General features: G+C 38.6%; 1 long non-coding RNA gene across 1 annotated transcript in view; it reads left to right on the top strand.

The window, feature by feature from the left end:
- Positions 1 to 26807, top strand: part of LOC139698972 (uncharacterized) — a 273657-nt gene extending 246850 nt beyond the window's left edge. The window contains exon 3 of the long non-coding RNA XR_011703035.1: positions 26740 to 26807. This is a non-coding gene — a long non-coding RNA (uncharacterized lncRNA). The remainder of the gene's footprint in view (positions 1 to 26739) is intronic.
- The last annotated feature ends 274 nt before the right edge of the window (positions 26808 to 27081 follow it).

Raw genomic sequence — 27081 nt, 5'->3', positions numbered from 1 at the left:
CCTTGGGGGTTAATTGTAATGATTTACGAACTGTATCTATTTAGTCACAATATTTTATTTCCCTAATCGGTATTTGACCATTTTATATGTAATTCCCAATTCGCTGGGAAGGTAGTACGTAATTTTACATTTTTCCACACATTTTATTTTGCGGGTAAATAAATAAGTCATCCAGGAAACATGACCGCGGTGCGCGGTTTAAAATTTTTTGGCTATAATGTGGTGACATCTTTTGCTCATAGTTTCATAATATACGGGAAGGGGAGATGCTCCATGGGCAGGCGGGAACATGTAAGTTCCATCTCCATCTTTCTCTCCCTAGTATTTAGAGTGGGCATCATGGATCTATGTCTGGTAAAACGCGCACTTTTACTCAATTTTTATTGACCAGGCCTTGCGGGGAATAATGGCGAGAGCGCGTGTTGGTCCCAATAAGGAAAAATAGGGTTTGTGATAGTGTCCGTTAGAAACCGTCAGGCTTGAATATCACAGGAAAACTTAGCATCACACTTTGTTCTCCCCTGCGCTGAAATACCGGCTGCCCAAAGGCATCAACTAATTCCGTCATTGTAGTGGACACATTGGTAGGCCTCGAGAGAAACGGGGTCGTTATGGGTCTTGGCAGTGACACTCTTACTGAGGAGATAATTAAGTCCGGTTTGGGTACTGCGTAATATGATTGGTCACACATACCTTCCAGCATTCCAGAGCGACCCAAGGGGCCTTGGGCGTTTGGGATGGAGGCGACCTCGTCAAGGGTGGTTTCGCTGCCGTTGTCCACGATTGTGCACCAGTTGCCCCGGAGCTGTGGCGAACTCCGACCGTAATTTAGTGCTAATTAAATGTAGCGTCAAATTCAGGAGGGTTACAGGGGAAAAACGGATGATAAAAGATTATCTAGTGGCACCAATCGGGACTGTAGGGAAAGAATATCATTGGGGGGAAAATTGATCATTGAGGACAGGGAAGCGGAAGTAGAAGACGGAGAATTTAAAAAAGAGAGAGATCGAGACCCGCGATGAAACTATAAGAAAATTAAATGGGAAACTGACAATTGAAGAACAGTTCATTGCAGCGTGATGTGTCTTTTAAGGCGAGGCTCAGAAATGTAGCGTTGTTAGGTTTGTGTCTCTCCCAAACTTACCTGAAACGGTACACTGTCTAATAATGATAATAATTAGTTCTAGATTAATGTTTCCACCTTTTGAAGTTTTCTATTCGCTTTTCCTGTGGCTCTTCGTGGTGTACTTTTTTGTTGAATTTCATTCAGAAACGTGTTTTTTTATAGATTGTTCATGTGTACACTCTCAATTAAAAATAAATTCACGAAGGAAAAATAAATTAGAATTAAAAGAAAGGCTTATGGAAGATTCGTTCATCCATGGTGTGTGGTTACTCGTAAATTCGGGACAATTCTGAGAATTCTAATGAACAACGGAAAAAGTTGGATTCAGTGGGATTAATTTGGCGACCTACCAGAATTTTGTGTAATGGGCTCGTTGTTCCCCGTCACACTAAACGTCCCCTTCGATTGTATCGCTTTTGTCTCCAAATTCATGTCTCATCCTCTCAATATTTCGTATTTATTGCATTCACCCTTCGCTCGCGGAGAGGGCACTGGGTCGCATTACTGCGTCCATCAGTTAGTATGCTCTAATTACTGTCTGATCTCGGTCGAAGGAGTTTTTAACTCCTTCGACCGACACTATTACTCTCTGCGGGGCTCTAAGATATGTGGGAGCCTGAATTCTCTAACGGTCTCTCCACCGGTAGGCTTTGTACTCATACGCAAATGTCTGCATTCGGGTTGAAAATGATTAAACCGTAAACTTGTTAACTGTGTTACTCTATTCACTTTTGTCCCAGAGGAATTTTTATACACGTGTGTGAATTAATTTTTTTAAATAACTTTTAACACGAGAATAGCGTACAAAAGTTCAAAGAAAGAGGGCGACATACGCGTTTGGTTAATGCGATTGGTGACATGAATGAAAAACCGTTGTCTCGGAGCTCGCAAAAACTGTCCTGCAGACAAAGGAAGCGTTCAATTACTGTCGGTCCTCGAGATGAACGAAAAACTAACCTCGAACACATCCGTTTAAGTTGCTCCGGGCAGGTGACCTAACACCCCCTGCCACCCACCTCCTGGGCGACATGTGACTAACGCCGTAGATGTAGATGAAAATTAATTCCTTCTAGGGTTATGATTGATCAATGCTTTGCAACATCTGTATCCAAGCCTTAAGATTATTAATTTTGGTCGAATTCTTTCACATGTCCATATTTGAGTGACGAGAGTGAAAAGGGTCACGGGAGTTAACGGGGAAGTGGGAGGAGGGGGAATCAAGCCAAAATTTGGATTTTGAGATGCCCCTGTTAATTGAAACCTGGAAATTTTCAAAAGGCTATATATATATATTAGCGATCCCGTATTATTGTACCATGCCTTTAGTGGTCCCTTTAGTTAGCTCCCAAAAAAGGTATTTCTTTATTCTTCTGCCACGTACCTTTTTCTACATGGCACGCTGTCAACCACCGTTAGGGTGTGTGACGAGGTTTGTTTCACCACTAGGACATAAAAAATCAATTTTATGTTTTACCCGATTTTTAGGTACGAATAAATACGCAAAAAATATTTCAAATGATGGAACTTATGTTTCCTGCAGCTACGAGCTCGTACATTCACTATGTCATCTAAGTTTAAAATATTCTACACATTCGAGACTAGCAGGGGACCTTCGCAACGGTGTAAATTGTTCTGAGACGTGAGCGGTACATTTAAGCATTCGAATCAGTTGTCTCGGTTGAAGTATTAGGGCTGGCAGTATTGTGATGCGAGTTTAACTTAACTTGGTCACTATTCGTTTTGTCTTGGTTGAGATTTGGATTGTGTGTGTGTGTGTGGTGCGGTCCAGGATTGTATCGCATTCTATTGGAATGCAAGTAGCTTAGTATTGATTTCGATTGACTGACAGAAATTTCAATTGCGTAGAAACTCCAAAATTCCAATATTGGAGATGCATTATTCAGTCAGCCATTGATGTACGACTATGGTGACCTTTTGCGTATCAACTTTCAACGCTATGTACATATACATAGAGGATTTTATGCACATGAGGAAAATGAAGTTTAGGCTCACTTTTGCGAGGAAACAATGCGACGTATTTGACTGAGGTAAAATTAATGGTTCTCAGGGAATATATAGATGTGCTCCGAAATGTTTGCGATTTTGCGAATTGTGTTCGTGATATAGACAGAAATTCCATGGATGATTCATGGGATGCAGCAAAATCAACAAGAAAAAATTACAATTACCGCATACCGCGTCCTCTAGCGGATGCCGCACTGCTTTTTCCATCTTTTTACCCTACTGGTGGCTCAATCCTTAAATGATAAAAAATTGAGATTATCTGAAAAAAATGATAGATAACAATTACTTCATTTACTTGTATACCATTGATGAAAAAAGACACTTCGCTTTTCCGCGTAAAATATTTTTTTATAACGACTTAGTGTTCGTTATGGCGTGACATCTTCAGGATGAAGATGCTACTCTGTAAAGAAACCTAGGTCGTCTTAAAAAAAATATGTGAGGAAAAGCGAAGTGTCTCTTTTCATCACGAAGGGTTTCCACTATGTTACGCCTAAAGCTGTATGCGCTTTGAAAAATTTGCATACGATTTTTTAATGCGCTTTTCTTAACAGTGGGTAAAAATCATATTGGTGGAAAATGATTTTATTTTATAATACATTTTTAGCGTATCACGTAATCCGTATGACGACAGGTTAAGTTTGGTCGGCCAATTTTGGAAGACTTATCAAGTATTTCGGATCCATTGGAGAAAATATAAATTATGAAATTGGAAAGGTTCTGAGAAAATACGCTAGATTGGTTAAAATTTGGTGCGAGAAGTGAGTAAGCGCCACCGGTGTTGGCTGCGTGTAGTTTGGGAGTTCCTTAATTCACGATGAACGCAGACATGGCAGAGGAATAAAAAAATATACAGGACTTCCCAGTTTGCTTGCAGCACCGAAAGAAACATAAAAGCTCCAAATTTTATTGGTAGACTCGAACTTTGGGATAAAATAAAAGACACGGACAAAATCACAAACGTATTGAAGTACTCGTTCTGACCTCGCATGATACACGATCAGAACAAATCGAATGTAAGTACCAGAATATTTGAACTAAATTGTAAAATGTATAGATTAAGTCAAACATATCAATTAATAGATGATTTAAAGAGGCATGATATGGGTATCTATAGTGTGTTTCTCTTTGTGGACATCAGTGTGTAATCTTCTAATTTCTCAGCTTGCGTTGCTTGACTACAATCGAAATTCATCGTCAGTTCTAGGAAACTACGGTAGGTGCTGCGACTGTAACTTATCGCGCTGGATCATCATCATCCGCTAAATGTGTATTACAATGCAAATTTCGAAGTGTAAGAGGATGCATCGGTAAGTGGACTGGTTGAAGTACTCTGATCGAGGAATTCGGGTTTGAATCCCAGTCAAGGAGAATGATTTTTATGCTCTCTATATATTGTATTGCCATCATCAGTTGATTAAAACCTCTGATGATGGATCTTTGAATGTGTCTAAAATGTGCGTTAGTGGGTGAGATAATTAAAAGAAAGGTGAGCATCGCGTGACAGCGATACTAAGAAGCCTCGACCACGGACCAGACGGTTTTTTCTGTAGGCAGAATTGATTTCTAAATTGCGTTCTCGGCGGAAATAGAACCGTTACCTAGACATTTTAAAAATTTTGTTCGTTTACAGGTAGTATACTATATGGTGAATTAACAGAATATTATCAACTCTCTAGTTTGGTTAGTTTGTGAGTAAATCAATTCGAATATCTTAGAACTAGAATGCACCTCGCTTGCTTGCATATGCTTTCAATGACGCCTGCATCAACGAAAATGTGACTTAGTGTCAAACCTTCATTCGTTGACGTTTTATCGAGTCTTGTCAATGTAAATATGCCACAAAAATATCCAGTCATCTGCGGGAATCGCTTTCAATCAACGTGAGAGGTTTTTCGTCACCAGTATATGTGGGGCGTGAGGTCGCTGTTAATACGTACAAGGCCTTGATGGAATGCATGCATTGCCCATCGCGTTTTCCCGACGCTGAAAGTTCTCGCTTTTTGATTGATTAAAAAAAAAAATATTTGTTTCACTTTCAATTGAATGGTTACGTCAGTGACTATCATGTTATACATATGTCTTTTCCATTAACGCGAAAGTTTTCGGAAATCCAAACCATCAGATGATATTTTTTTACATTGGCAGTATATCGTATACCACCCGACATATATATGATGCAGGTTTACAAGTGTGGCCACAAGTTTTTGTCGCGTCAGCACGGACATACAGTGGTAACAAGTCAATGTCAACCGAGGAAAGTTTACAGCGTAAAGCCGATAACATCCTGCTCGGATAACTCTTGAACAGAAAAATATTATGATGCATCAATTTCAGCGTGTAAAAATCATTTGCCTTGACCGGGATTTGAACCCCGATCCCTCGATGGCCGGGTGCTTGAGCCAATTAAGCTATCATGGACGCCTCGATAGCTTAACTGGCTAAAGCACTCGGCTGGACACCGAGGGGTCCGGGTTCGAATCCCGGTCAATGCATATTAGCGGATGACTCCGTCAAAAAGTTATTGTTGCGGCATCTCCCGGAGCTTCTGAGAGTAAGAGCATGATGTCCACGCCTTCAGCGCCGTTGGTGGTTGAAAGTCACCTGTACAGATTATTCGAAGGTGCAAGTACACGCTATTGATGGTGGGAACACCGTTCAACTCGTTATGCTATATCTGCAGATTTAACCGCTTGATTTATAGGAAAAATTGGCTTAAGAGTAAATAATTTAGCAATACATATTTTTGTTCAAAAATTTCTGATAAAGATTGTACTCAAAGGCGTAGCGCGAAGGTAAAAAATTAGAGAAAAATTGGCAATTTTTGTACGATCTTTGTTCATTGGCGTGAAATTCTAAAAGTACGCGTAATGTGCGCAAATTGTGTATGATTCTGGTTTCTCGCCAAAAGCTGTAGAATAAATGATTGCTGGATGCACGAGTTGATATGGAAATATTATTTTACTTCTGGGAAAACGGGAAGTGTATCAAACCCTGAGATTTCTCTGAAAAAATCGGGAATTAGGAAGATGTCGCCGTGTCACAAAATGCGCTACACATGCAGTAACCTTGATGCAATCACTATCTTATTTACCCTAAGTGATTGTTAGAACCTGAAGATATCACGTTTTGGTGGGAGAGGTAGAGGCATATGGTTTGTAAAAAAAATCAATGGGAAAATTTTCGGAAAACTAGATTTATTTCAGATATTGATACGATGCCTAAAAATTTTTCAAAGTACACCCCTTGAGCGTCGACACCCTCTTGCCAGCGGCTTTTTCAAGACTCGAAGGCTCCTTCTTCAGCTGATTCCCTCCTAGGAGGTCCATGAGTGTTTGCTTGCAAGCTTCTTTGAGTCCTATGGCGGTGCCCTTTGAGGGTGGATTTCACTTTTGGGAATAAAAAATAGCCTGCTTGTGCCAAGTCGAGACCGTAAAAGGGTTGGGGAATCATCGCGATGTCGTTGCCGAAGGTCCTGGCTAGCTGACACTCCACTCTGCTTTTGGTTTTCTGTGAAGATCTATGGGATGAGTTTTAGCGCAGATCTTTCGTATCGTCAAATTTACTTAACCAACGGTCTGAATTCAGCACTTCATGCACACATCCGGAAAGAATTTTTACCGATAATTTTTATACAAACGTTTTATTCCGTACTTCTGCAGAACGGCGTCCAATAACAACGAGGATCTATAAGTAACAGCAAACCTTTCTCCTCATGTAGGGTGTTGATGTATTGCATTTCATTTCGTTATTTTCGCGATTCGTGCTATAGATGCCTGGTTTATTTTGTCAATTTGCTTTATGCCGAATCGTTATGCTACTAACGCTTCTCTACACTTCGGCTCCTCTAAAGGATACACTTCACCAATAGGTCAGAACTGCGAGGGTGTAAGACGTCCCGTGAATTATAATCGCTGTTTTTTGGTAACTGATAGTGAGCAAATTTTGATGGATGTTTCCAACCCTCAATATATTTCCCAAACAGCAATTTCTATTTTTAAAATGTAAAGCGAAACTAGAGTAAAAATATCATCTGTCATTATTGCAAATATTTTAAAATAGTCTTTGTAGAATATACTTGAACAATATCTAATGAAATCTTTCCATTTCTATGAAACTATGAAATAAAAAAATTTCATTCTTCCCTAAATGCATTATTAAGATTTTATTTTAGATGAAAATTCCAGATACAGGGTTCGTCCGGAAAATAAGTGTACTGAGCTCAGGGAAAAAAAATGTATTACACTTTTACATATCTTAAGCTAATATTCCTCAAAATAGGACCCTTGTGAGTCGATACACTTGTTCCAGCGGCGTTCCCATTCCTGGAACGCTCCCGCGAAGGCATCATCGGGAACCTCTCGAAGACTCGTCGTCGACCTCTTCTCTGCCCTCCACGAACATCTTGTGGCACCGAAAGATCATGTTTCTGGACATGGCTGACTTCCCGTAAGCCTGGTTAATCATACCGACAGTTTCGGTAGACGATTTCCCAAGCTTTACCGCAAATTTGATGGAATAACGCTGCTCCAAAAACTTCGGCATCGCGTTCCGTGACATGGGTCGAGCGTGGAGGTTCGCGTTAACAGAGCTCCTCACTACACCACAGCTCAGAGCCGACTGCCTTTTTCAGCGTCACTTGCCAACATACCCCCCTCCAATCGCAGCCCGTCAGAGCGGCGCGCCCAGCCCAGGAGTCAGTACACTTATTTTCCGGACGAACCCTGTATTTCGTCCAACATAACGTCCATTCCGCACAAATACGTACGCTAGGACATATCTCATCGGGTTAAAGGTCCAAACACCCGTCCTCTAAGGACTTCAATCATATTTTCGCTTAATATACGATGCCCATGTTATAAAAAATGTATTTAATATATGTTTATACTACTTTATGGTGTAAAGTGAAAGTAAGTGTAACATATCCCCTAATTTGCATTTATAATAGTTTTTCTCATCGTATTTACATTTATTATGATTATGCAAAATATCCATTTTTGTAAAAAATGAATTATTCATTATTAAATTTATGTTCTTTAATTATTTATAGTGCATATATTTAGCATATATTTGCATTTTAGGTGAAGTCGTTAGATTGTGCGCGCGAAAAAAATAACGGAGGAATCTAGCGAACCATTTCGTGAGAATTTTCATGCCGGCACTAAGCTGTGATTGTTCAGTGGAGCTGATTATTCAAAAGATGCATGGTAAGAACTGGATAGGAATGAAAGTCAGCGGTGAATTCATAAATTCAGTTTGGTTCGCTGCTTATCAAAATTTAGCTAGCCAATCAGCCAAGGGGTTACAATCATTGCTGCGAATAATAAAATATGTGATAGGTATGGAATGAGGATTAATGTAAAATAGACGAAGGTTATGTGATTTTAGAGGATGAGAAAAACTAATTTAAATATTAAAACAGTATTTCTTTAGCTAAAAAAGGTGCAACAGTTTACCTAACTTTGTACTTTTTGGACGTAAATGGTCGTAGATTCTTAATGAGAATAATTGCGTTTGGCAAAGAAGCCTTCACAAGGAGGAAGATGTTGATGAAGGAAGGATAGGAAATGAGGATATTAAGGAAAGATTAGTGAAAACCTGGACATTGAGTGTTGTTTTGGCGCGGAAACGTGGTTGTGTAAACAAAATGATATGCTTTTGAAGTGTGGTTGTGGAGAAGGACGAAAAGCGGGAAATGGACGTTAAGGAATGGAAGAGTGAATTGACAGAAAGGATAAGAATGTCGTCCATTCGAAATTTATCTTAAACGGTAGAACACCTAATAATAATTTAAGCCTAATTTTTTCTCATCCATGTTAGTGTTCCCAGTTTCTGTTTCGTTTAACGAGGGTTTATAATTCGAAAAAAATGGCAAACGGAAACTATTCGTTATTTATTACGATGTTAATAGTCTGATATAGGTATCATTGATTTCAATTCATTAAGTTCCTACTTAATTTGTTGCATTGTTTTATAGCAGATAAATTACAAGGAAATTGTTTGCTTATAAATAATTATATTCGTCATGTGTTTAATTCGTGAATAATTTGCTGCGAAACGCGAGTGAAAAGTAACTAATTGTTGATTGCTAAAATATATTGCCGGGATATAAATTGTCTTTGCGTCAATAGGTTTATGATTCATGAATATCCTTTCGGTGGTACTATTGGGAGTTCGAGGTATTTCCTTAAATTTTACCGTACTTAAAAACATATTGGAAGACTTCTACACCGGCAGAAGATTACATTTTCCGATGGTATCTAATCCTTGGATGTGACTGGAGTATAGATTACTTTCAGACATTGTAATAAGGGAGGCGTATAACGGTTCTAGAAAAAGAAATACGTTCCATGTATGTTAGTGAAATATTGTAATACGAGGGTCGCTAGAAAGTTTCTCGGAATCACCACCAGATGTCAGCGCTAGCGAAACGAGTTTCCCACGTAGTAATAAGTAATCCTTAATGAGTAAACACATTACGCGTCAGTACTCTAGAAAGAGATCTGTGGTGCTGACGGCTCTCTGTTGTTGTTCCCGTGTAGTGATTTGTGAAGATGGAAAAAATTGAGATACGAGCAGTGATTAAATAGTTCGTGAAGAAAGGTATGAAAGCAAGAAGAAAGGTCTGAAAGTCGGCATGAATTTCCATGCCGACTTTCAGAACACTATGGGGGACTCAGCTCCTTCGTACTCAACTGTTACCAAGTCGACAAACAACGTACGTTTGGTCGAGATAGCTTAGATGATGATCCGCGCGGTGGGTGGCTAAAATGTGCCACTACCCCATTAATTATTGCAAAACTGCATAACGTGGTCATGGAGGATCGCCGACTGAAAGTGCGAAAAATCGCTGAAGCTGTAGGGATGTCATCTGATCGGACATATTACAATGTAATAGTGTAATTGGATATTAGAAATCATCTGCTATATGGGTGCCGCTACTATTAACGCAGGATCACTAACGCATCAGAATGGAAATATCCGAACAATGTTTGATCCGTTTTAAGAGCAACCAACAAGATTTTCTGCGCCCGTTTGTGATTACAGATGAAACATGGGTCCACTGCTATACCCCAGAGGTAAAAAAGTAGTCAAAGCAGTGGAAACATGTTGATTCACCACCACCAAAGAAAGCAAAGGCAATAACATCGGCTGGAAAGGTGATGGTTTCAGTTTTCTGGGATGCATAAGTGATTCTGCGGATAAATAATCTTCCCGCCGTTCAAACAATTACTGGATAATACTACGCTAATCTCCTGAAACAACTACAGCAAAAGATACCAAAAAAACTGCCAGGTTTGGCTAGGAAGAAAGTCATCCTTCATCAAGACAATGCGTGCCCACACACATGTGTCTTTTCCATACGAATATAATACGTGATACGCAAAAATACGTGAACTGCGATACGAATTGTTGACACATCCGTCTTATTCTCCTGATTTGGCTCCATAAGATTCCCTTCAAATTTCCAAGCTCAAATTTTTCCTCGGTGGACCGGAGATCTTCTTCGAACAAAGAACTATCAGCCGAAGTAGACGGGTATTTTGCAGGCCTGAAGGAATCTAATTCTTTAGATGGGATCAAGACATTAGAAAATCGCTGGACAGAGTGCATTAGTGTACAGGGAGGTTACATTGAAAAATAAAAAAGTTTCACTAAGGCAAGTCGTTTATTTCTGTTGCATTCCGAGAATGTTTTCCAATAAACCCATTTAAATTTATTTATATTGCATGGTCTCTCTTTATTCCTTATGCTGCGCAGAGCTCTATTTGAAGGGTATAGAGGAACAAAATATTTTTGAAAAACATTCGGATCTCTTGATGATTACATCGCGAGTTTTTGAATTACCCTTATGCCTTAAAATCCCTGTAAAATGAGCATTATTTAATTCTGCATGCGTGTTTTTTATGGTGAAATATGGATACTTGGAACATTTTACAGGATAATTCTAAACCATTTTGAAATCATCCACCCGAGACTATTGTGATTAATAATGATCGGCATTGGTATAGTTAAAATCGTAAGTACATAACATGTTACTAGGTTTTAATTCAAGCTTTCATGCAGATGAAAAGGGACCAATATGCGTATCTACAATTTGCATAAACCTTTTGAGTATACCTGTGTATAAATAAGTATGCATGTATATAATTACACGTACTATTCCGTATCGTATGAAAATTCAGCCTTTTACACTCTACACATTTAGTTTATAATCAGAAATGGTATACTTGACCCAAAACGTTATCAAAGATTTCCAAGCAAAAGCAAATTCAAAGTGTGCTTTGATTTGGGCTTTATATGTAATCAATGTTGCCGTGTGACATCATGAACCCTCGGGAATTTGTCAATTTGAATCATTGATATTTTGTAACTTCAAAGATTATTGTAAATCTTTGCAAGAATAAGAGATAAATTTATCCTTCTCCAACTCATATCCATGTCGGTAATTTTGTTTATAAAAACATGACGCTCGCAAATGTTTTTTCAATCAAAGAACTAAAAATTTCGACTCTATGAATTATTTTACATTGAATGAATGGAAACAGCATATTTAAATTATAATGTTTTGCAGAAACCTTGTCGTTACTTTCGAACGCACTTTGATTTTTAATCATCTTCAACTACATAGTACCCCGCAAGCCGCCGCAAGGGCGTGTGGTGGGGGGTGTTAGATCACCACCCTATATTAAGAATAAAACCACATGCAAAACCCACACATTCATGCCAATTTTCACACACAAAATCATATATTTTCATGTAAAAAATCTTGCAACTCACACACATGCAGATGCACATGCTACCAACTAACGCACATATGGACCTAGGAATATACGTTATGTCTACGCAACGTTTAATCTTGTCCTGGTTTGTAAATTAAACGTATTTAGTATTTCTATTGTGACTTTTGTTTCTTTTTTTATGATTCCTGATTGTCCGGGGAAAGAATGAGTATTTGTGTCCATCTGTCCTGGGATCTATCTCCCTTCCCTTATCTTTATGGCCTAATCTACCTAAGTAGTATGGGGCCATAATAGTGCCTTTAGAGTCATTGCGAAACTCGTTTGTTCTGAACCTTTCTAAATGCCTATGGCTCGCTTATTCTCTTCGTATCTCAAATGGCTCCCAGCCGAAATCCTCTAAGAGACTTGTCACTCTTGTTTTATTATTATAGCAATTTTTGATGAATCAGGCGGATTTTCTCTTGACTTAATCTAATTCTTGTTGTCAAACTTCCTAAATACTCTCGTCAGATTTCAAATGAGACCTAACTAGAGTAAAATAACACCTTCCACTCGTTTAATGAAGTCGAGTTTCTTTAAAGCGGATCCGCATGTTGTCCTGATATGTGTGATCCCCATGAAAGCAATGGTGTTAGAACTACCCCAAATTTTTAACTTTATCGGCCGTAGTTAGCACTGAACCATCAATTTCATAATTTATGTCCTGTTCCCCACTTCCTTTGTTCCGAAATTTTAAAACTGCGCATTTGCCTATATTAAGCAGTAATCACCATTCCTTGCTCGAATACAATATTGTGTCGAAGTATCTAAAGAACAGCTCGATTGATGGACCCCTTATTTCTCTGTATACCACCGTGTCTCGTCCTACTAACGGGTGAGTTCGAGTAATTAATGTATATTAAGAATAGAAGCGGGCCTATTACACTTACCTTTGGGACCCCCGAAATTACATCTATAACTGTTGAGCACAACCATCCATGACTACTATTTGTGTGCCATTTGACAATAAGTCTCTAATCCAATTCATTTATTTCTCATTGATACCATAGCCTTTAAGTTTGTGTAGCAATTTATTGTGTGGGACTTAATCGAAGGCTTTCTTGAAATTCAGGAATACTGCATCAGCTTGTTTTTTGTTTTCTCCCGATCTAAGTACATCGTGAATGAAAATATCCAAATGTGTTTTGCAAGATCTACTCTTCCAAAATCCGTTTACGAGGAGTTGTGATCAAAATTGCATATAGTCTTTATGAATGTATTCAATTTACTCATGGAGGGCCAGAGATCGTCATTTTTCAATGGCTATATCAAATCGGAAGGGCTGGAAATTATACAATATAAAAATACTAATTTGAAAAATATTGATCAGGCTTTTTTGGTTGTAAAGGTAATGGGGACAGAATCTGTAAATACCTCTTTCTGTTGACAAGTAAGACAAGTGGAGGATGATAAACAGTTTCCTGTCTATGATTAAAAAAAATCGTTTATCTCCTTCCACACATCTCGCGGGAGTTTTAATTTTTTATCCCCGTTTTTGTTTCATGTGCTCAGATGTTTTTGTCAGGCCATGAGCCAATTCTTCCAATTAAAAGAACATTACGTGACGGAATGAAATCCTTGTCCAATTATGATACTCAAATTCCAATAAGACGACCATGAGAGAATTACGTACAGCACACTGCTCTAAATTGCAAGAATAAGAAATATTTTTTTTATTAACGTGTAAAGGTTCTTCTTTTTCATCAGAAGCTCAAATATTGCGGTAGACCTTTTTTTAAATTAATTTAGCAGAATTGAAATTAGAAGTGATGATAGCTGCGTTAAAAATAATAGTTTCAATGGTAATCCATTATTTGCGCCCGATATGGCGTATCAGTTTGCCCTGGCGCGCTTTCTCGTATTTTGTACACCAATTGTTAAATTATTTCAGTAGGTAATACTCTCACTGCAGAGACGTCTCTCCGGAAATTTATCTGCATTTATAGCGTCTGTGCAGCATTATTTTTTTTGAGCGTCATATTATTTATTGCTTTCGTGTCTATTTATTTAAGCGCCAGCGGTCACTTTCGAGCGTATGTTTGTCTATATCTTTTCGCGGCGGACGCTGGTGGGTGTCGCGTCCCGGCCATTAATCACACTTAGTGACACCCGCAGTTCCAGTCTCGTGGCCTTTTTTGTCTGCCGAGATCGTTGTCAGCAGTTTTTCCTCAGAACCTACTCCTCTTCCTCCTCCTGCCACCCCCTCTGAATCATCTCAAGGAGCGGACGGAGAAGAAGGGAACTGGCTCAGCGGAACAGTCCCACAGCCATCCTTTCTTATGATACTAAATCGCCACGAATCCTATGCACCGAGATAGACCTCGCGCCGGCGAACGGAGTACTTCCCATTGAAAGACATGCGTGCGAAAATACATTCAAAGTCGTCTCTATGCGACTGAAACCACTAAGAGTACGACACTCTCGTCTCCGACCGAATTCACTCCGCTCGATCGAGCCTACGTACTGTATATCTAGATCTGCGCAATACCCCTCTATGGCTTGTGGCAAGGGCAAAAGCCTTTTGTGCATACATTTTCACCCGGATATAAATGCATTTTTCACGCACATTGACATGTTTACTTACATTATGCAGCTCAAGGGTATGTTCATTTTAAGGCTTAAATGTTGAATATAGAACTGGACTCGTCTGAATTTGTTCTAATTATGTATGTACTCTGCAAGGGTAGGATGATTGTATTTGTCAGTTCTAAGTTCTGGTCTCTCATATTTTATCCTGGTGATCCAATCTGCCCTAGTAATGTGGAGTCGCAACGTTCCCTTCGATCTCTCTGGTTAACTCAAAGTGTTCTATACTTCTCCATGGTCTTAGCCTGCCTTGCTGTCCTCGTGACTCCCGCCCAGAAACTTCCATCTTAATTTATCTCTGACATCAATCACTCTCGACTCATGATTTGTAACAATTTTTAACGAACCTAGTTATTTTTTCAAACCTTAGATACGTACGTATTCATATACATTTCCTCGTATTGATCGGAAGGACTTGCCGCTTATTCCAAATGTAGCATAACTAAAGCAGAGTGACACCTTTCGTTTACAATTTCATTACATTTTGCTACAATCCGTCCAATGAAATTTAGTTTCCTGTTAGGCTCTTCCGAATGCACTCCATGAAAGACTTGATGTAAGTTTAACACCCAAGTGTATATTTCTCTAATCTTTCCTTCAGTAGTCGCCTGACGTTTGTATCACCCCTAGGGACGACACCTCTCACACTCAGTACATGTCTTCCGAATTGCCAGTTTTGCCCCATGGGGGAGTTATTTACGTGCGATTTCACGGTTCGTTTCGCACGGATCGCTTTTTTCCATTCGCCTTCTAATATTTCACAGTTGACTCACACAACGATGTGATTTTTTTGTGCCTCCTCGATTTCGATGCTTCATATTCTTTAGAAGAATAATCGTTTCACCGGCATGCCTCCGTTGACAGAAGGCATCTCATAGATGTATACATTTCTTCTTAGAAAATTTATCAGGCACTCTGGCATGTCACTTGATATTATGGTGGATTTAAAATATGACAAAAAATGGGTACAACCAATTTATAAGATTCCGGTCCATAAGGGTTATATTATGCATTGGTTTAGTAATAAAATGAGCGAACGGCGCATGTGAATGCTCATCTACACCAGGTGTCAGTAATTTATGTATTGCAATCATTTTTGTGTATAACTTTAACAAGTCTAATTTGGTGAGTAGCACAACTTTTGACTTTGTGCGTTACGTTAACATGTGGCCGTAAAGGGAAATAGATATATTTACTGAGTATGTCTATAACGGCTAGGAGTTGTCCACCCTCTTAACTTTTTTCCATCGGGTTTCAGTATACTATATACCGAGTTAGAATGGTATCGATATGCAATCGTTTTGAATAAGTTCCTCGTGTGTTTCATATCCCTTAACACATATCCATTGAGTCCGTGTGTAATTGTGAATATTATGAAATTTAGCCAAAATCATGTATTATTTTCCAAAAGAGTGGATAAGGAAAACATAGTAAAAGATTCTGAGAACCGATCCATACACGGATAAATACGACTAACGATCCTCTAAGCTAAACTGTATTTTGTTTCAATGGAAATCCGTGAATATTCATCTGTCGCCTCTTGTTTATCAATTCCGAGTATGCAAGTGTGGGTGTGTGTACATATGTATATACACACACATATATACATGAACCTATCATAATGGACCATGTGTGCACATATATAGGTGGAGGAAGTGTTAAAGGAAAACTGGAGGTAGGAATGAAAATTGCTGGGGGACTTCATAAAATCCGTAATATTTGCAAATGACCAAGCTTTGATTTCTCAGTCCGTCAAGAGGTTGCAAACTCCGCAGTGTATTGGAATGCCAGTGCAATAGGTATGGGATGAGAATAGATATAAGTAAAACAAAAGTTATGCGGTTTTCCATAAGGAGAAAGTGTAATTTAAAAATAGGAGAGCAAAAAATAGAGAAGGTGGGACGGTTAAAGTATCTCGGAAGTGTTTTGGACCAAACTGTTCTTTATAGTAGGGACCTAAGGAGAAGAATTGCATTATGAAATCAGCTGTCACAAACAGGGAGAAATGGATGAGAGGGACGTAGAGTTAGGATGTTAACAAAAGGCTCGTTAAAACTTGGAAATGGATCTGGGTTTTCTACGGCGCCGAAACATCGTCATTGAAGAAAGATGCTAGGCTTTGGTTGATTTTGAAACGTGGATGTGGAGATGGATGGTACGGGTGAAGTGGACAGAAAGGAAAACAAGCGTGGAAATTCTAGGCATGGCGGGGGAGGAGGAAGGAGTTTTGAGATAAATCAAAAGGAAGCAGGAAAGGTGGATTCCGACCGTTTTGATTGGCGATGGAATATTGAAGGCTGTGGTATAGGGGAGAAGGTTAAGCACCCGAGGAAGAGTTTGGAATAGACATGTTGGATGGAATGAAGGAAGGAAATAAATATGCGGAATTGAAGAGGGACTTCCTGTACTGTCCGATTTCAGGTTATGTTTTTGGTTAAGAGAGGCGAGTAAATGTATTTTGTACAAGTGTTTTTACGCTGTGTCCATCCGAAATATACCCTAACCGATAAAATACCATTGAATAATGATATATGTAATTCAGTATTTCTACCTTTAAAGAAATATTTAATTAATGAAGTCTATATTCGTTAACATTTTCAGATGCCTCCATTTTTAACATTCATGAATCCAGAGCCAATTCTTCAAAATTTAATATTAAAATAACGAGCACCGTTATTGTACCTAATATTTGGTAGTGCTGGAGGGTAATAAAGATTTTTAATATACGTACTCCCAATCGCAACAATGAGTTCTAAGGAGAAAATTTAAGGTCCATGGTGATCGCGAACGAAATAGGGAAAATTCTCTTCGGCCCTCTTTAGCAAAGTATCCAACATGACAATAGGAATAAATACTGGTTTTAACTAAAGTAATTTAGTATTATAATGAAAATCATGTGCATCCAAAAAATACAACTTCTGACATCAAAACTTAGGGCGTGAAAGCTTGGGCAAATTTCCAAATACGTATACTTATGATAATGTCATGAGGTAACAATAACAACTCACTATAAAGTAGAAGAAGAGATACTGGCATTGTAAATATATCAGGAAAATAACATTTTACGAAAAAATAGAGTGAAAAAATACTTTTAATATAAGGGTAGTTTAAAATAAAACGTCTGCTCTGAAATTTGTATTCATACTTTCTGTGTAAAAAATTACTTCCGGGTTCCAAGCCAGGTGCCTGTTTGAAATGGTTCCCGAGCCCGCTGAAAAACGAAAATGTATCCTGAAACTTTCCAAATTGCTTTCAACAATAAAACTGCGAATAATGGTGCGTAGTATCGGCATGTGATTGAATGATGTGCATCTTATTTCCCGGAACACAAATTAAACAATTTCATTAACGTCTGTTATGGTAAAAAGTCACATTTTTGAAAACATTCTAATAATGAACCAACAACAATTTTACGCCAACTGCTGGAAATAGTTTAGTAAATAATTTGGTCAATATTTATTTTGCGATTATTTGAATAATTTTGTGCACACATTGAACTCATTTCCTGTTGCTAAATTTGATATCACATAAAATTGCACATTACTCACGCTCCTACGACTTTCAAAATGGTAGTTGCGGGTTATGAAATCTGCAAACCCCTTTAATTCATTAGGAAACGGTTATTTTGATCAATTACTTAGGTATTTATTGTTTAAGGTAGATTTTTTGGTGTACCGGTTGGATAAATTTACATTTCTTAGTCTCTTCCAACAAAACACAACCTTACACCCGACACTACGGCAAACCCTGTTTTTATTCCGCAAGCTTACTCCCTTCATTTATTCCGTGCTGCATGGCACGCTTACCTTGCCCACCTAACGTTCTCCCTTCTATCACAGTCTTCAGCAACCCATCTCCAATGAAAATGCTCTGCATCCACCATTCGTGTCTCCTTTGGATCTTCGCCAACAATCCTCTCTCTTCCCCCAACATTTTCTTATTTGATCTTCTCTCTGTCCATTTCACATTTTTCGTTATTTCACCTTTTTCACTCCTCCCCATATGAATTATATTTGGCAGTAATTAGTGAATTTGATATCCCAAAGACTACATTTTGCTAGCTGGTTATGTTAATTAATAGGTGATAAATTATTTCCTTGTTTATTAACCAAGTGAGATTTTTTTGTTTTGTTGGAGCGGTTTACATTTAATTTGAAGTTTATACGAAAGATGTCGATTTATCCTACCATGAATTAATTGATAGATGCCAGAGTCTTAGAAAAAACTCATAATTCAGAATTTTTTAAAAATACTCGTATTTACCGAAGATATTGAATGATATCTACAATTTTTCTATCAGTGCATAGATACTTCCACGGTTTATTTACGTTATGGTTCAAAGATATGCGTATGAATTGGAACGGGTAGCCTTAAGAATACGACCTGGGATATGTGTCATACAAAAAAGGGATTCGGCGCTTGAAGTTTATAGGGGTGTATTTATGCGTCTTTAGGGGCAGACAATGGGTTACACGGGCGATGGTGAAATAATGGGCAAAATCATCGATTTGTAGATGCATATGCGCAAAGAAAAGAAAGCAGGTCAAAGGGAAGATCGTTTTCAGAGCATTCTCGCGGGCGGAGAAAAAGAAAAAAAAGTAACGGAGAACGTTTAATGACGATTGTCTGTTATTAATCACAGTGTAGTGTGCTCCCCTTACTTTTATGCGAGCCAAGTCTATTAGTCTCTCTAGACTGCCGTCTCTCTCCTTTTTCATTCATTCTTGCCGCTCTTTTCGTAATCCCTCCCCCGTAGGAATCCCGCGGGAGGAGTGGCGCGACGGCGAAAAATATAAAGAAGTTTAGGGAAGAGAAGAAGTAGTGGAGGAGGGAGGGGAGGGGGGATAAGGGAAAACAAAAGACTATCGAGGAGAGCCTGATGACTGCGACGGAGACACACGACCGCCCTTGCAATACATCAAGCCGACCTCTTGACCCCGCCTCTTGCAGCATGAGGGCAAGTGGGGGTGTGAGGCCCGGGGATGGGGTTTAGCAGTTCCACCCCTCCAAGCTCTCTCTCTCCCATCCCATCCTCGTCTCCGTCTGCATTTACGGCCCTCCCCAGCCCTCCATCCCCTAAGTCGCTCTAAGTGCATCCATTGTGCGTTTGTTTTCCTTCCAATCCACCGACTGGAACGCCCTCTAATCCCTCTTCAAGTCCCTATCTCTCCAGAATGAATCTATTTCCTTGGTTTCTACGGAAAAGGACAAATTTGTTGTATTTGCGTCGGCGTCTACATAAACGGAGGGAAATAAGAGAATTATGCGGAGCGTTATGTGGCAATCCAGCCAACCTCAAAGTGTCTTCATGTTATGAGGGAATAAGGACGTATGGCAGGGAAGTTTGGATGAACAAACTGGTTGGGATTCGTATAATGCTAAAGGAGCGATGAAAAGATAACATATATTTCCTCGTTGTAAGGTAAAGCCTGTCTATGAAATGAGCTTTTATACAGTGAATGGGAAATTGAGTGTTAGACCTGATTAAAAATGAACGGGGGTCGTATGAAAGGTTTCCTACCTTTACATGAAAATGGCAGCCATTTGCAACCAAAGTTTGGGATGTGTTTGCGCATGCGTTGAAAAGTACTCACCAAACTTTCAGCTATCCTGGGTCCGCACTTGTTATTTGACAATCGTTTGATTGAGTCGTGAGCGTTTTTGTAAAATTGGAAATATTGAGTATCGTTTTATCATTAAATATTTGTTTTTGAAAGGCAGTTCGCCTACTCAAATCAAAAACGAGTTGGATGCTATGCGGGGACTCTGCAGCATCATATACGACCGTGACATATTGGGAAGCTGAATTGAAACATGGCCGTACCAGCTTGGCTAATGATGAGTGTTTTGGAGTGGCAAAAACTTCGACAACCGCCGATAACATCGAAAAAGTTTACTAAATGTTACTGGACTACCGTCGAAATAAGGTTAGAGAACAGAGGCTATGGGTATATCAAAAGAACGGCTTTTTCATATATTGACTGAGGAATTGGATATGAATAAGCTATCTGCGCGTTGGGTGCCGCGTTTGATCATTTTATCCAAAAACCCATTCAATGAACTTTTCAAATGCCCTATTGGAGCAGTTCAAGAGAAGCGAGTAAATATTTGCATCGATTCATAACTGTAGATGAAACTCGGATCCACCACTTCACTCTTGGGACGAATGAACTGTCAAAACAGTGGAATGTCACGGGTGAACCTGCTCCGGAAAAGGCGAAGACAGCTCCATTGGCCGGGAAGGTGATGGCGACTATTTTTTGGGATAGTCTCAGATTGTGTTCATCAATTATTTTTTTAAAGGGTAAAACAATAATGAGAGAGTATGAAGCATCATTACTTGACAAACTGTAAGGCGAAATTGCAAAATAAAGACATATGCCATCTATTCTATGGAAAGGTTAAAAAGCTAGAGTATCGCTGTTGAGAAATTAAAATAATTTTGAAGAAAAAATATCTCGTTTATTCGTTAGGCCTGAAAAATTTCAGACTACTATCGTTCTTGGATGGGAAACTGAAGAGGAAGAGAAATGGGATACATTTTAGAACGTTTTTTAGGAAGAAAATTCGTTCGATGATTTATAAATTATTTAAACTCTTGAACTTATGTATTTAAGATATCCTTAATCGTTTTCCATTGCATTGAAACGCAAGGAAATCCATTAAAGCAGTTGAATAACATTTCATTTAAAATCAACCAATATTATAAAATTATTTATGCTGTGTACTTTTACGTCAATATCATGAGAATAACAAATAGGCCCATATTTTCCCTTCCCTTCTCTACGAAAACTTCCAAATAGTTTTCATTGTTTATGATTTATTTACATTACCTACAACACGATTATACGTATTACTACTTAATGTCAAAAATATGAAATTTTAGGCGTGTTTAATTATTTGTATTTTACTGTGGTATGTTATATAAAGTGTGCAAATTTTCCACCTTGGTAGTTTTCAAATAAAGCATTCGTATTCGAGTCACTTCATCAGGCCAAATTGTAAGAACCTGAATAGGTTTTTCCATTACCACTTGTTTGCTGTTTAGACACAAGAGAAATGAAACCTATAGCAATTTTCAAGCACAAAAGTTGATCTCACACGAGGCTTAAAGAATTGCTTTCAACTAAATATGCTGTGGACGTTTTTAATTAGACTAATTAATGAATTCCGTACTATTGGAGATCAGAATAATGGCATTAGCCTGAGGTTATTCCATTTGTTCAAACGGCGCCTGGAAAACACTAGCTCATACATCATTACTGCTAATTTATGTACGTGTTATAAAGCAGTATCGTTAACTTTTAGCGTATCTAGTTGATGATGCAGTTTCTTAATGATGTTATAGAATTAAATGCAATTGATTAATAAAAATTCCCCGCCTCCATTGCCTAGTATAATCATCAATCTCTTATGGGAAATGTTTCTTTTTAAGTATAATTTTAAGAGAATGCTCAGGGCTACTGTTATAAATATGTAGCCATAAGTAGTAGATGGATGTAGTGGCTACAATGATTTCATTGCTCCTTAGGCCATCTTTTAAATGTAGTTATCACGTGTGTATTATTTTTGAAAAAGTTCACAGAAATGCGTTTTTTAGGCATAGATATTTCATTATGTACGTTTAGTTATTTGAAGTGAGATGTAACGATGATTGAGAATGGGATTTTCGGTCAGTGTAAATAACATACGTTTCTCAGTTTGTCTAATAGGATGATGACTGATCTACTATTGAGTAACCTCGCCGAGGAATCACCCCATAATGCCCACAGAACCATGCTAATTAATTGCCTTTGCTCTTCATTAAATTCCTGGTATGTTGATTGGGTAATGAGCTCCGTTCTTGGTCTTCAATGGTCGATTGGAACTCTCGCACGAGCGGAATTCCAGTATAAATGACGGAGAAGTTAAGGCATTGAAAAATGTCGGAAAATTTATAGCGGGGGCGGGATATCGGAGAAATGATTCCGGGAAAGGAAAAGGAATGGAGAGGCGATGGGAAGGAGGTGCGATCGATGAGCGCGGGGGGATGGAGCTGTGACAAATCTCTCGGCCATATCTTCTCTTCTTTTGTGTGCGCTGGTCTCTGGGCGAGGGGGGAGGATGGTCGGGGGAAGGCTCAAGTCGCCCACCGCCTCGCCCTCATCCCGTCTCTTGTTATTTATGCAACCCTACAGGCTCCCTCGTCCTCACCCGTTGCCGTGACAATCGTGGTGCACATCCGCGTCTGTGTGTGTGTGAATGTGTGTTTGACGTGACTTACGGCATTCCCCAGGCGTTAAATGTAGTGTTCTTTAATTCGAGGTCGTTACACGGTTGGACGTTTTGAGTGCGCCACCGGGAACTCGGATCCGTGCTCGTTCTATCGCGGTCGGTCGGCACCGTTCGGGCGATGACTCAAGGAGTTGACATTACTCATCATCTCCTCGTCCACGGAGAGGGTTCCAAGCTACGGGAGGAAGACGATGCTCGTGTGCTGTAATGAACTCTTTACGGAGGTTCTGCTCTTCCTCTTGTTAGCTTAGAGATAACGGTAAATGTCTTCAGAAATTGGCTAGAGACACATGTCCCTTATTATCTACCTTCCTCTGCCTATAATTATCTATTCCCTCTCTTAGTATCGGCTTTATCGTGCCTGTAGAAACAATTCTTCATTTTATTGCACTTCAGTTCAAAGCACTACTTGATAATCACAAGTATTAAGGGAAATTCGCAAGTTTTAACTCGTACATTGACGAATATAACGGAAAGTTAATACTCCTGCGCTCTTCGCTGACTATTTAAAATATCATTACTGGTGAGTTTTAAGTTCGAGTTGGGAATGGAAATTTTATGTGATCTCTCTCACGGTTGTATCCTGAATCTGAAGTATCAATTCAGTATATCACTAAAATAATGAAATCTCTTAATTACGGAAACTGGACTAGATCTTTTATGTCACTTTATTGGCCCAATTGGACTAAGTGTTTACTATGTCAAGACAGGAAAACGAAAAATGTGTATATTTAAAAACCATGCCGCTGTGTATCTTTCTTAGAATATGTTATGGCAACACTTGTTATTTCACATGGCTGATGGCGCTTTTTGTACGTGCAAATGTGATATAATAACTGAAACGGTTTTATTAAACCAATTCGAGTTCAGTCTCACAAAAATGCAATGCATGAATCTCACTTATTATAATCGCAATGCATGAATATTACGTAGTCTCTCAAGTCTCTTATGCACTGGTATAAGAGAAACTGTTTAGATCAAACACATGGGTCTTCCCGTTATAGACAGTTTTTTCCATTTGTTCTTCAATGTTTGTACAAAAACATTGTCCATACATCTTGAACGTTTTCGCATTGCTATAAATACTTTTGTATTATTACATAGCGGAATAATTTGATCAACTTCTATTTCCGAACTAGTACCATATCCATGCTATTTGCCCTATGTAATGGGTCCCTTACCTTTGACATCTCTGGCGACACGATCAAAGCTAGCAGTTTTTCTAAATGAATTATATCAGAATTATCTGAGAATGATATTGTAAAATTACAATAGCTACAGTAAATGGCCAATGGTCTATAGTTAAAAAATTTTGAAGTCTAAAAATCCATTTGACATTACCATAAGTATCATATTGAACAAATTTCAAATTTTTTAAATTATGGATTTGGCAAAGTTACAGCTCTTACGTGATGGCATTTATATGAAATGCATTTTTTATCATTCTTTCCAATTACTCGTTGTTAGTACGTTATTAGCTTGATAATCATTTTTCTTTTGAAATACTCTTAAAACATTTCGGCTACGCACAACCGATGAACTTTTCTCATACAAATGTCATTGTAGGTGCGTACGGATTTTCACTCTCATTATTTTGCGAACGAAGTGTTGTGCGATCGTAAAAGTGTGGTTAGAAACTCTGAATTTCTCTTTGAAAGGGAGTCACTTGTTCCGAAGGGACGCATTTTTTTTCGAGGCAATCAAGGGATGAAAAAACTTAAAAAGTGTTGCGCACAGGAACTCTTTTTATCCTTTTCAAAAACACTTGGCGCCCCGAAGAAGTGGATCTGTCATCTACTTCTCCCTCGCTGGGTAAATGAAAAGCTTCCAGGTTGCGTATTTTATTTTTATCCCGGGAAGAAGAAACAATTGCAAATAATCTCCTCCGTACTTGCAAGGCGCCGCTGAGACTTTGGGAAATGCTCCATTCGGCCCTTTTATCTTTCTCTAGAACGAGGAGAGGGCGAGGAGAGCGCAGGTGGTTGCTGCGCGGAGAACTGGAAAAAAAGAACACAACCGACAGCTCTCCGCGGGCGGAATGAGTGTGAACTCCGTGCCGCTGCAAAAGGGGGGTACTTTGAAGGATAAATGAGGGGAAATGGGGGAGGGGGGAGGGAGAGCGGAGGAGGAGGGACCCGGGGGAGGGAGATAATAAGTCGGGTAGTTTGAAAGAAGCGACGAAGCGAAATAAATTTGATTTCCAGTGGGGCAGACCGCTTCTGTTTGCCTTCGAAAGGAGGACCAAAACTTTTTCAGCTTGAAAAAAAAAACTTTGAAAAGAAGGGCTAAGCAGAATGAATCACTATGATCTTGGTTAAGAGTGGATAAAGTCGGAGGATTCTGACGCAGCATATTTATGCGTGCACCGCAACTACAATTACAACGCCGGAATGAAATACCGGATGATAAAATTATTATTGAAGCTTGATTCGAACGTAGTCGCTAAGTGGTATCAAATGTTAATTTTATACAAATCTCAATGCAGATGCTCTAGGATATCAACTGGATAAAGTTTTCATCGTTTTGTCGTATACCTAACTTCTGTTTCTTTGCTAAACCAGGTGGAGTTTCTAGCGTAATTTGTGAAAACCTCAGTTGCTTGTATTTAAGGGTTTGATTCTTTCGAAGTTGTGTGAAAAACCCATTTTCTATTTTGCTGGTAAGGCAGAGTTTAGATGGCTGTAGCCTTTTTGCGGGAAAAAAGAAAATTACGGAGTAAAATATCACAAGTTGCTATGTTATTTTATTTTTGTCAGTATAGAGAAAAAATTTCTTAACCTGAAGACTTTCAATTTTACTGTTACAACCATTTGAAATATTAAGTATGATTATGATTAAAAAGGAAATATTCAGTAGCATACGTATGACAAAATACTTCGAGGAATGGGTGAAGAGAGAAACAGGAATACGGAGAAGAGGAAAACTCTGAAGTATGATTGTTTGTGAACGTAATTAAGGGAACTATGAGGGGCAAGATTTATGTCACAAGGTGACAGATGAGCTGCGAGGAACAGATGATTAAATACTCCGCCGTGAGGAAACTATGAGGGAATGAAGGCACAGAAGGAACAAGAGTAGTTTGAAGAGTTGCTTCAAATCAATTCTCGGATTGGTAACATTAAAAATGACGATGATTTGGCGTGGGTTTAGTGCTAGTCCTGGAGCACTGTTCGGTACTTTTTCATGTACTTTTTCATGTAAATCATATACGTTAGCAGATTAATTAACGCAGACATATTTAGAGAGAGGTTATGTCCATGAAGTCTTTTATTTTTGTTTTAAAAAGATATTTCCTTTGTCAGAACGTATGATTGGCAAATTGTCTGATGTTGAAATTCATATCTGTAATCATAATTTTCCTGGATCAACAAGTTTTTAAAGGAGAAAATTGACTAACATAGAGTGAAGTCATGGAGTAATTAAATTCTAAGGCGTTATCTTCAATAGGATTTTTGTGAATTTTTATATATCCTTGCATTTCGCCGGGCTAGAATTACAGTATGTATACGGTACGCTTTAAAAGCGCTAGGAACTATTTGTGAAAAAGTAGCCCAATATATTGTTATTATGTGTCCGTTTGTACTTAATAATTTCATTTGAAAATGGTGCTTGTTACCATTGTTTACTTAAGTAATAATTTGTAAATCTGTAATTTCGGTGAATAAAATGTGACTACTCTTATTTCACTGTGTGATACATTGAACCCAAATGATTTGGGTGTTCATCTTTATAGGCAGGAGAATTAATTATTAATTTTTATTAATTTCACAGAAGCTCGAAACAGAATTTGTACCTTGTCGTATGTTTCGAAACATTCGGTGAATTCGTTTAATTTATAAAATAAAATGATATATATTTTGTGAATTAATTTAGTAAACATTTTTAAAATACGTCACATGTGTATACAATACTATTTATGAATGCAATTCATTTTTTCGATTTCAGAGCGAGAGGATACCTCCTAGAAATTCTCCTCGCCACAGACCAGATCGGAGTCCCAGGCCTCGCTAGTGGTAAGTGGAATTAATTTACTTATGAAAACATTGAACTAGATGTACAAAACTCAATCATCTCCATCATACGTGAAATCCCTTAATAGGAAACTCTTTGGACCATTTTCGGTGAAAGTGATCCATTACTCGATATAGGCATAAACTGAGACTGCACAAATTATTCCTTCCTTTAATTACATTAATCAAGAGATGGTTAAGTGTATCTTGTTGGCCCGGTTATCTGGCGCGATTATGTGGTCCTATATATCTATGAGGTTTTTTTCTTAAGGCCTCG

Source organism: Hetaerina americana, unplaced genomic scaffold (genome assembly GCF_022747635.1).
Source record: "Hetaerina americana unplaced genomic scaffold, ioHetAmer1.1.p SCAF_9, whole genome shotgun sequence".
Lineage (NCBI taxonomy): Eukaryota > Metazoa > Arthropoda > Insecta > Odonata > Calopterygidae > Hetaerina > Hetaerina americana.
Note: the sequence above shows the minus strand (reverse complement) of the source record. Positions and strands in the feature narration are given on the sequence as shown.